Here is a 12,286-nt window from a genome sequence, read left to right as displayed (position 1 = left end):
TTCAGGTCTTTGGAGATGGACTTGTAGCCTTGAGATTGCTCATGCTTCCTCACAATTTGGTTTCTCAAGTCCTCAGACAGTTCTTTTGTCTTCTTTCTTTTCTCCATGCTCAATGTGGTACACACAAGGACACAGGACAGAGGCTGAGTCAACTTTAATCTGTTAGAACCCTCCTGTTAGTTTTTGCTATCTTGTGTTTTGCGGTCACGTGACTAGCTGCCTATATATTCCAGCTCCGCCCTTCTGGCTTTGCTGGACTTCAGTGTTTTTTGCCTGTCTCTCTAGCCAGGTGCTTCGGTGCCTATCTCTGTCTAGTTTGCTTGGTCCTCTGGACCTCTAGTACTTTTTGTTCAGTTTGTATTTTTGCTCTGCAACAACTTCTGTTAGGAGGATTCCATTTTTTGTCCCAGTCCTTAGTTCTTTTAGGGACCCCTCCCTTTATTCTATAGGTCTCTGTTCAGACTAGCCGAGGACGAAGGCGGGTCTGTTCACAAGGAACAGGCTGCCCGCTACATCGTAGGGATTCAGCTTAGTCTTACTGTAGGGACAGCTTTTCCCTTTCTTTCCTTAGTTTATGTTGCAGATCATAACATAATCCATGTTAACTGGCTGCAAGTGTGATTTAGTTATTGCTAATTGTATCCAATTTGGCTTTAGGACAATTCTTTTTGTGTTTTTTCATTGAAGACAAATTAAATGAAGATAATAAGACCAAAGAATTTGTGATTGCAATCATTTTCAGGAAGAAACTGAGTATTATCTGACAGAATTGCAGGGGTGCCAATACTTTTGGCCACCACTGTATAGGAGCTGAGTACAGGCGGCTGCTGGGGCCCCTGATACCATTACTATGTGGCCCTTACACCTGATATATAGGAGCTGAGTACAGGCGGCTGCCGGGGCCCCTGATACCATTACTATGTGGCCATTACACCTGATATATAGGAGCTGAGTACAGGCGGCTGCTGGGGCCCCTGATACCATTACTATGTGGCCCTTACACCTGATATATAAGGGCTGAGTACAGGCGGCTGCTGGAGCCCCTGATACCATTACTATGTGGCCCTTACACCTGATATATAGGAGCTGAGTACAGGCGGCTGCCGGGGCCCCTGATACCATTACTATGTGGCCCTTACACCTGATATATAGGAGCTGAGTACAGGCGGCTGCTGGGGCCCCTGATACCATTACTATGTGGCCCTTACACCTGATATATAAGGGCTGAGTACAGGCGGCTGCTGGGGCCCCTTATACCATTACTATGTGGCCCTTACACCTGATATATAGGAGCTGAGTACAGGCGGCTGCTGGGGCCCCTGATACCATTACTATGTGGCCCTTACACCTGATATATAGGAGCTGAGTACAGGCGGCTGCCGGGGCCCCTGATACCATTACTATGTGGCCCTTACACCTGATATATAGGAGCTGAGTACAGGCGGCTGCTGGGGCCCCTGATACCATTACTATGTGGCCCTTACACCTGATATATAGGAGCTGAGTACAGGCGGCTGCCGGGGCCCCTGATACCATTACTATGTGGCCCTTACACCTGATATATAGAAGCTGAGTACAGGCGGCTGCTGGGGCCCCTGATACCATTACTATGTGGCCCTTACACCTGATATATAGTAGCTGAGTACAGGCGGCTGCTGGGGCCCCTGATACCATTACTATGTGGCCCTTACCCCTGATATATAAGAGCTGAGTACAGGCGGCTGCTGGGGCCCCTGATACCATTACTATGTGGCCCTTACACCTGATATATAGGAGCTGAGTACAGGCGGCTGCTGGGGCCCCTGATACCATTACTATGTGGCCCTTACACCTGATATATAGGAGCTGAGTACAGGCGGCTGCCGGGGCCCCTGATACCATTACTATGTGGCCCTTACACCTGATATATAGGAGCTGAGTACAGGCGGCTGCTGGGGCCCCTGATACCATTACTATGTGGCCCTTACACCTAATATATAGGAGCTGAGTACAGGCGGCTGCCGGGGCCCCTGATACCATTACTATGTGGCCCTTACACCTGATATATAGGAGCTGAGTACAGGCATCTGCTGGGGCCCCTGATACCATTACTATGTGGCCCTTACACCTGATATATAAGCTCTGCTGGGACTCTGTATCCCGCCTGCATTTCATAATGGGGCCCCTGAATACTCTGCACATAAGGGCCCATAGCTCTAATTATGTTGTTTGCAATAGTCGCCCTCCTGCCACCCTGTAATATCGGGTCCCTGCCTGGTGTGCCCCCTATGACTTAATGTCCCCCTGTACGACAGAGGGCACATTCACTCTGTCTGGACCATTATAGTCTATGGCCACGTCAGATCATATGCCCGAATCCCGTTCAGGTAAAGGCTGCAGCCACCGCAGCCATGCTGCCTTCAGTGCCCCGCTCCTCCGCCACTGCCATTCCCCCCACCACCCAGAGCCACAGTATATATATATATATATATATATATATATATATATATATATATATATACACTACTCAAAAAATAAAGGGAACCCTTAAACAACAGAATATAACTCCAAGTAAATCAAACTTCTGTGAAATCAAACTGTCCACTTAGGAAGCAACACTGATTGACGATCAATTTCACATGCTGTTGTGCAAATGGAATAGACAATGGATGGAAATTATTGGCAATTATCAAAACACTCTCAATAAAGGAGTGGTTCTGCAGGTGGGGACCACAGACAACATCTCAGTACCAATGCTTTCTGGCTGATGTTTTGGTCACTTTTGAATGTTGGTTGTGCTTTCACACTCGTGGTAGCTTGAGATGGACTCTACAACCCACAGAAGTTGCTCAGGTAGTGCAGCTCTTCCAGGATGGCACATCAATGCGAGCTGTGGAAAGAAGGTTTGCTGTGTCTGTCAGCGTAGTGTCCAGAGGCTGGAGGCGCTACCAGGAGACAGGCCAGTACACCAGGAGACGTGGAGGGAGCCGTAGGAGGGCAACAACCCAGCAGCAGGACCGCTACCTCCGCCTTTGTGCAAGGAGGAACAGGAGGATCACTGCCAAAGCCCTGCAAAATGACCTCCAGCTGACCACAAATGTGGATGTGTCTGCAAAAACGGTTAGAAACCAACTCCATAAGGGTGGTATGAGGGCCCGACGTCCACAGATGGGGGTTGTACTCACAGCCCAACACCGTGCAGGACGCTTGGCATTTGCCACAGAACACCAGGATTGGCAAAGTGGCAACTGGCGCCCTGTGCTCTTCACAGATGAAAGCAGGTTCACACTGAGCACATGTGACAGACGTGACAGAGTCTGGAGACACCGTGGAGAACGATCTGCTGCCTGCAACATCCTTCAGCATGACCGGTTTGGCAGTAGGTGAGTAATGGTGTGGGGTGGCATTTCTTTGGAGGGCCGCACAGCCCTCCATGTGCTCGCCAGAGGTAGCCTGACTGCCATTAAGTACTGAGATGAGATCCTCAGACCCCTTGTGAGACCATATGCTGGTGCGGTTGGCCCTGGGTTCCTCCTAATGCAGGACAATGCCAGACCTCATGTGGCTGGAGTGTGTCAGCAGTTCCTGCAAGATGAAGGCATTGAAGTTATGGGCTGGCCCGCCCGTTCCCCAGACCTGAATCCGATTGAGCACATCTGGGACATCATGTCTTGCTCCCTGGGACCCGTTCAAGATCCGGAAGGGAGCGAAACGGCCATCGTCCTCTCTCTCACTCCCCCGCACACCCTTAGGGGTCTCCATCCTATGCCGCCAGACAACATGTACTGTTAGTACTAATAAAGGACATCTTCGGAACTTTTGTTGAGTGCTACCTTTATTTTTGCTTCTGCATTACTAGACTGTTTACTTGGACATGCACCACCATGTATCCGGGAGTTTCATTTCATTGAATGAGAGGTGTATTTAAAGCAGAGGTGGTGCCGGATTTCTTCTCTTTTATTGCTCATTTGACATGTCTTGCTCCATGCACCAATGTCACGTTGCACCACAGACTGTCCAGGAGTTGGCGGATGCTTTAGTCCAGGTCTGGCAGGAGATCCCACAGGAGACCATCTGCAACCTCATCAGGAGCATGCCCAGGCGTTGTAGGGAGGTCATACAGGCACGTGGAGGCCACACACAATACTGAGCCTCATCAGGAGCATGCCCAGGCGTTGTAGGGAGGTCATACAAGCACGTGGAGGCCACACACAATACTCAGCCTCATCAGGAGCATGCCCAGGCGTTGTAGGGAGGTCATACAGGCACGTGGAGGCCACACACAATACTCAGCCTCATCAGGAGCATGCCCAGGCGTTGTAGGGAGGTCATACAGGCACGTGGAGGCCACACACAATACTCAGCCTCATCAGGAGCATGCCCAGGCGTTGTAGGGAGGTCATACAGGCACGTGGAGGCCACACACAATACTCAGCATCATCAGGAGCATGCCCAGGCGTTGTAGGGAGGTCATACAGGCACATGGAGGCCACACACAATACTCAGCCTCATCAGGAGCATGCCCAGGCGTTGTAGGGAGGTCATACAGGCACGTGGAGGCCACACACAATACTGAGACTCATTTTGACTTTTTTTAAGGATATTACATCAAAGTTGGATCAGCCTGTAGTGTGTTTTTCCACTTTAATTTTGGGGGTGACTCCAAATCCAGGCCTCCATTGGTTAATAAATTTGATTTCCATTGATGATTTTTGTGTGATTTTGTTGTCAGAACAAAGTATTCAATGAGAATATTTCATTCATTCAGATCTAGGATGTGTTATTTGATTGTTCCCTTTATTTTTTTGAGCAGTGTGTATATAAATATACCAGGATGGGGGATATTAACAGAATTGGGGGACATTACCCCTATAACAGTGTAAGCAGCAGACCCCCTCCCCCTTAACAGGGCATAATGACCACATTTTTTGCTTACATTTTTTTTCTATTTACCTCCTCTAAAACCTAGGTACGTCTTATGGTCCGGTGCGTCTTATAGTCCGAAAAATTCGGTATATGCATTCAGTATATATATATTACAAGCTATTGAACCCGTTCTACGCCCGGGTGGACAGCATTTTTATTGGTATATGGTCTCCCATGCTGGTATGTGCTGCCCCCCTCCTTGTATTTGTGCTGTCCCCATCCTGTCCCCACCATCCAATCCTGGTATGCGTGGTACACCTCACACCCAATCCTGGTATGCTTGACACCCCTCACCCCCAATCCTGGTATGCGTGGCACCCCTCACCCCCAATCCTGGTATGCGTGGCACCCCTCACGCCCTATCCTGGTATGCGTGGCACCCCTCATCCCCAATCCTGGTATACGTGGCAACCCTCATCCCTATCCTGGTATGCGTGGCACCCCTCATCCCTATCCTGGTATGTATGGTACCCCTCATCACTATCCTGGTGTGTATGGTATCCCTCATCCTGGTATGCATGGTACGCCATCCCTCATCCCGGTATGCATGGCACTCCATCCCTCATCCCCAATCCCGGTATGCGTGGCACCCCTCATCCTCAATCCCGGCATGCGTGGCACCCCTCATCCCCAATCCCGGCATGCGTGGCACCCCTCATCCCCAATCCCGGCATGCGTGGCACCCCTCATCCCCAATCCCGGCATGAGTGGCACCCCTCATCCCAATCCTTGTATGTGTGGCACCCCTCATCCCCAATCCCGGTATGCGTGGCACCCCTCATCCCCAATCCCGGTATGCATGGCACCCCTCATCCCCAATCCCGGTATGTGTGGCACCCCTCATCCCCAATCCCGGTATGCGTGGCACCCCTCATCCCCAATCCCGGTATGCGTGGCACCCCTCACCCCCAATCCCGGTATGCATGGCACCCCTCACCCCCCAATCCCGGTATGCATGGCACCCCTCATCCCCAATCCCGGTATGCGTGGCACCCCTCATCCCCCAATACCAATATGCGTGGCAACCCTCATCCCCAATCCCAGTATGCGTGGCACCCCTCATCCCCAATCCCGGTATGCATGGCACCCCTCATCCCCAATCCCGGTATGCGTGGCACCCCTCACCCTCAATCCTGGTATGCATGGTCCCCTCACCCCCCAATCCTGGTATGCGTGTTACCCCTCACCCCCCAATCCTGTTATGCGTGTTACCCCTCACCCCCCAATCCTGGTATGCGTGGCACCCCTCACTCCCCAATCCTGGTATGCGTGGCACCCCTAACCCCCCAAATCCTGGTATGCGTGGTACCCCTCACCGCCCAATCCTGGTATGTGTGGCACTCCTCACCCCCCAATCCTGGTATGTGTGGCACCCCTCACCGCCCAATGTTGGTATGCGTGGTACCCCTCACCCCCAATCGTGGTATGTGTGTTACCCCTCACCCCCCAAATCCTAGTATGCGTGGTACACCTCACCCCACAATCCTGGTATGTGTGGTACCCCTCACCCCCAATCTTGATATGCGTGGTACCCCTCACCCCCAATCCTGGTATGTGTGGTACCCCTCACCTCCCAATCCTGGTATATGTGGTACCCCTCACCCCCCAATCCTGATATATGCATGGTCCCCTCACCCCACAATCCTGTTATGTGTGGCCCCCTCATCCCTTTCACACTGTACACACATACACAAAAAAAAACAGTTATACTCACCTTTCTTCTCTGTACTCCAGCACTGCTGCGTCCTCTTCTGCCGGAGGCCGAGGGAGAAGTGCGGCGCTGGAGCACCGCGCTGTCCGGCGCCATTTTTCTGAAGACACACTGTAAATGTGTCTTCAGTAAAATGGCGCCGGATAGCGCAATGCGCATGCGTCGATCTGACGCCTTCACTCCGCCCCCGGTCTCCAGCGAAGAGAGGCGCCGCGACAACGCTCCTCCCGGTCAGGTAAGTATGTAAGTATGGCGCCGGAGATCGCGGTATGCGTTCAGTGTCTACGCATCCCGCGATCTCCGGCGCCATACACCTCCTCTTACCTGTAACGGCTGGATGCCTGCTTCTCTCTGGAGCCAGGCTGCGCATCACACATGCGCAGTCTAGCGAAGCTTCAGACAGAGACACGCATGCCGCCTTATATATACTATGGTAGATCGGCCCACTCAGTTGCACACAGAAGTAGCCACCGGAGCGCCGTCTCCTTAAGTCTCTCACTGGTTTATTTGAAGATGCTGCATAAGCCAGTGAAGAGTTAGCAAAAATAAATACGTGCTTTCTGACCTAAGGAAAAACAAAACATAACATACAGCCGTGTTGCTGTGGGGATCTGCCCGCTCAGGAGAACAACCATCCACTAGTTCAGCTTTTCCTTCTCAGGACACAAAGCGCTGGAGTTCCTCTCTACAGCCCTACTGAACACTGAATGCCTTAGAAGGCCGTCTATATATATCCTAGTCCTCACCCAGGGGTGGAGATATGATGAATGACCTCCCAACCCGTTCTATGGTCGTTCACAAAAACCCAGCCCTTAAAATGGCCGATTAATCCCTCTCAACACATAGTGTGCTGGTGTAAAACTTATGGGTTTCAAATCACTGAAGCTAATAGCCTCAGTGAAACATACCTCCCCTCCAGCACTTTGCCAGTGACTTTGTCACCATGTATATATAATCAGCATACTGTATATATACTATAAGCATACTGTATATATCCTTTTAAAAGCAGAAGTGTTAATAAATTATTTTTATCAGTTAACAAAATGCAGAGTAAAGTTTGATGGATGAACCAAGATCTCAGTAATAATAATTGTATTTTTTTTTATTAATAATAGGATAGAAGGGAGGGACAAAACCAGGAACAGAATCAGTAGGCAAACTTATAATCAGGAAAACAGCCGGGGTCAGATACCAGGTGATCAGTAACCGCCACGTCTGCGAACAGTATGAATACCGCGGAGCCTGGTGACAGAGGTGATACTGAGATTGTCCCGGCAGAGATGTAACAGTCAGAAGGCCACCGGTAGATGGTGAAGGTCCTTCTGTACAGCTCCAGCAGTGATGGTGGATCTGCTGGACTTCAGGGCGCTGGATGCGGAGGTTTACCGTCTTTTAGATGTCTCTAGGGGAACGGTGACAACACGCAAATACGCGAGCAGCCCTGGATAATCCACGCCGGCAGGATGATAGGATCCGGCGGAAGATGGAACCTATGAGAAGAGAAGGAAATATAATGTAAGTGATGGGACTCCATATGACATGATACTACTGTGCGGTCACTGTGGCCGGACGGCAGAGGAATCTCATCACACAGAGGTCAGGGATCATCGTCAGCCATCATACATGTGACAATCCCATCTCCGACAGATGACATCTGCTCCACATGAATTATTCTCACTGACGACATCACACAACATGGAGATGACTCTCACACTTACCTCGTCTCTTTTTCCCCTTTTCTGATTTTTCGTCATCAGCTTGAAATTCTGATCAGAAAAAAGAAAAAACAACAACTCACTAAAGACATATTGTTATGGGGTCTGCATTGTATCGCTCCTGTATATAGTATATAGATTGTTCTAGTCCTTTCCCCTATAGTCCTGATAATCTGGTATTACACAATAGGGCAGAATAAGTCCTATATACCGGACATGACCTAATATGAGGGGCATTAGATGTGTCACTAATATGGAGCAGTGAGCGCCCTGTGTGCCGCCATGTGGTGCATCCCTAATGAGCGATATTCTACTATAGGAGACGATGTCTCATTATGATGACAGAGGTTACTGGATGCAACAATGTATCACAGAATCCATGATAATACTGTACAAAGTTACAGAAATGGAGACACAGTATGGGCCCATGGGCAAAGTAATTGGGATCCATGGAACATAGATAACATAGGAGACCTATTACAGAAAAACCATGTGGAAATATTTCACCGTTGATGATAACATTCACATTGTTTGTGCTATAGACATGTACATACCTGACAATGGGGACGAGGACGGCAAGCTGGTTATAGCATCGTCTCTAGCAGATTCAGGAGAAGATCCTTTCTGCCTGTTAGGAAGAAGAAAAACGTGTCAATCACAAGTAAATTCAGTATAAAAGGGATTGTCTCACTAGAAGAACCCCAACTATAAGGCTTAATAGGACATATGAAAGTCATAGTGGGGAAGGTCTCCTGCTCAAAACTACCTTCTATGGAGCAGAGCGGAAAACAACTACCAATAATGGCCAGCATGTAATACTACATCTGTCCCACAATGTGGGCAATACTACCAATGCCTGACCGGCAGCAATTATGGGCTGTTATCTCCAGCGGATTCTGAAGCCAAAAGCGCAATGACCGCTGATCATGTGGCGGTGGATGCTGCATTCGATATGATGGTATTTATGTCCTATATTTGGTGTTGTGCACATATATTAGTCTGGAGCTCCCAGTAATGACTCCACAATCTACTCACATTTCTGAGATGTTTCTGCTGGATGCCGGGGTACACTCTGGAGGGGACTTGATAACGGTGGTACAGAGCTAAATAAGGACAAAAATAAGATATGAAATTCTATTTTTTACTTTTAGAGGTCTTTTTATGTATTCTGGATTTATTGATCACTTACTTTAGAAAGCCTTTTAGAGGATGTTGTAAAATTTTGGAAGAAAAGGCTCTCATTATCCTCACTTGTGTCCTCCTCCTCTGAGACAATAGGCTTGTCTGTATCAGCGTGATCTACAATACATAGGTAATGAAGTGTTATTAGTGGTTGTCAGTATAACACAGTCACCATTTATCACTACTATTAATGGGAACCGATTGTCACATATTATGGAAGATGAGACAAACAGCCGCTTAGTCTAGATGATGTCTTCTACTTACTGATAAATAAGCTGGTGTCCATATCTGACACAAGCCGAGGAATGTACTCTGGCTTCTGACTTAGAAGGTTTTCAAATTCTAAGTCACTCAGGAATGGATAACTCTTGATCTCAAATGCTCCTCCTGGAAAAAGAAAAACAAAAGTGATGCGGACATTGCTAGAGGCTGCTCCATATCTGAACAGTATATCTTAAGTAATGACAAAACCGAAGGAAACAAACTAAAAGTTATATTATGGAGAACTAGAAATAGGCAAGCAGATAGAGGAGTGCTGATCCTCATGGACAGGAGCGATGAGTCCTCGTTGTAAAAAGTGAATATTAATACTAATACAGTATATCAGTTACCTGTCCCAAGTCTTTGTGCAGGATTTGTTCTGAGCAGGTCATTAATGAGGTCCTGAGCATCGGGGGGAGGAGAGCGATCCCAATCCCAAATTATGTCTCCTGTTATATAGAAAATTACAGAAAATAAAACCTCTGTTTTGGCCTGTAAGATAAAGTAGAGGAAATAACTAAATTCATGTAACCAGTCAAAGCAATGATCGGATTATTCTACTTACCAGTGACAATATTTTTATAGAGCTCAGATAGGGAATCCCCATGAAATGGTACATATCCCACCAGAAACTCATGCAGGATGATCCCCATTGACCACCAGTCGGCAGGTCTTCCATAGCCTTTCTTCAGGATGATTTCTGGGGCCATGTAGAGCGGGTGCCACAGTCCTGGAAACCAACAGAAGATAAAGATAAGAATCGATGAAATGATTATTATGACAAGTTCTCTACATAAAAAGCCAATGACAGAAGATAAAATATCAGTGGAAAAGTTCTCTAGAAATGAAGAACGTAGAGAAGAGACAATAGTGTGATGAGATTTGTAAAGAACCATCTAAGTTCCTGTAAGTGATGCCAACCTCATGGTCCTGGAACTCTCTGGCGATGTCCTCCAATGATTCCCTGTGGGTGTTGGTTTCTGGTATCATGACACCAACTTTTGAAATCCCAAAATCGGCGACTTTAATGTGTCCAGCCGGTGTAATCAGGAGGCTGTGAAAGAGAAGATGGTTTTAGTCTCACAGGCTGTGTGGTAATAAATAACTTTCCCCCTTTATTATACTACAGGGGGCACTTACTTCTCTGGTTTCAGGTCTCTATGCAACACACCATAGCTGTGCAGGTATTCCACAGCAAGTATCGCTTCTGCAAAATACAGGCGGGCCAAGGGGACAGATAAAGGCCCCTTGGTGCTTAGGAGGGTCCCACAGTCTCCACCTATAGAAGAAAGGAAATATGAGCGGTGAGGGGTTTATACAGCAGATCACCACGATGGATCATGAGAAGTGAGCGGAGACATTGGGGCAGGAGAGAATATATACAGATATAATGTATAGAGCACAGAATATTAGTCTGAGGTCATGGTGAGATGTCGTCCATGTCACTAATAGAGTGATGTCTCATCTCGTCTACAGCTGGCGATACTGACGTGCTCAGTGCGGACATACAGGGAGATCACACACATCAATGACTTTCCATAATATCTATAGTAAATGCTCTGCGGGGATGTAACCGTCCACAGGGACAAGTCCTAATGATATGAGCGGTGATAAGATGTCAGCAGACATGGGCTGAATATAATACATGTACATGTCCTACCTCCTACATACTCCATGACCATACACAGGTGAGATCTAGTAGGGAAGGAGCAGAGCATGGAGGCCACAAAGGGACAGTCAGCGAATGTCAGGATGTCCCTCTCCAGATAGGCCCCTTCCACATGTTTTGGAGTATCCAGGTCCCGCTTGGAAATTTTCTTCATAGCGAAGATCTTCTGTGAGTCTTTATGGTGAACTAAGTGGACGGACCTGGAGAGAAGAAGAAACCATGGTTTATAGTGAATCCTTATTAACAGTCCGTCTATAGAAGTCATTATATGATCTTCTGTTCTAATGTTTAATACCAGAAGTCCGACCATTACTAGAAATCCACATCTAGAAATACATGAGATAATACTACATAGACCATCTATGGGAGGGTCTGCACAATACCACGTCTGCCAGACCCTCACCCAGGTCAAATTATCATCTATGGGAAGTCTGCACAATGCCACGTCTGCCGGACACTCACTCAGGTCACATTATCACCTGTGGGAGGTCTGCACAATGCCAAGTCTGCCAGACCCTCACCCAGGTCACATTATCACCTGTGGGAGGTCTGCAAAATGCCACATCTTCCACACCCTCACCCAGGTCACATTGTCACCTATGGATGTCTGCACAATGCTACGCCTGCCATACCCTCACCTAGGTCACATTATCACCTATGTGAAGTCTGCACAATGCCACGTCTGCCGGACCCTCACCCAGGTCACATTATCACCTTTCACCTCAGATCATGTCCCTATGATAACACTGAATGGCAGAGCACAGAGGCTGAAGCATTGTCATAGGGAACCCTGAGAAATGTGGCTTATGCCAACTGAAATCTCACCCAAAAGATCCGCTGCTG

Source organism: Phyllobates terribilis, unplaced genomic scaffold, assembly GCF_046119375.1.
Source record: "Phyllobates terribilis strain yellow unplaced genomic scaffold, ASM4611937v1 Scaffold_19__1_contigs__length_20705806, whole genome shotgun sequence".
In the NCBI taxonomy this organism is placed as follows: Eukaryota; Metazoa; Chordata; class Amphibia; order Anura; family Dendrobatidae; genus Phyllobates; species Phyllobates terribilis.
The sequence above is the reverse complement of the archived record's forward strand: the minus strand, read 5'-3'. Positions refer to the sequence as shown.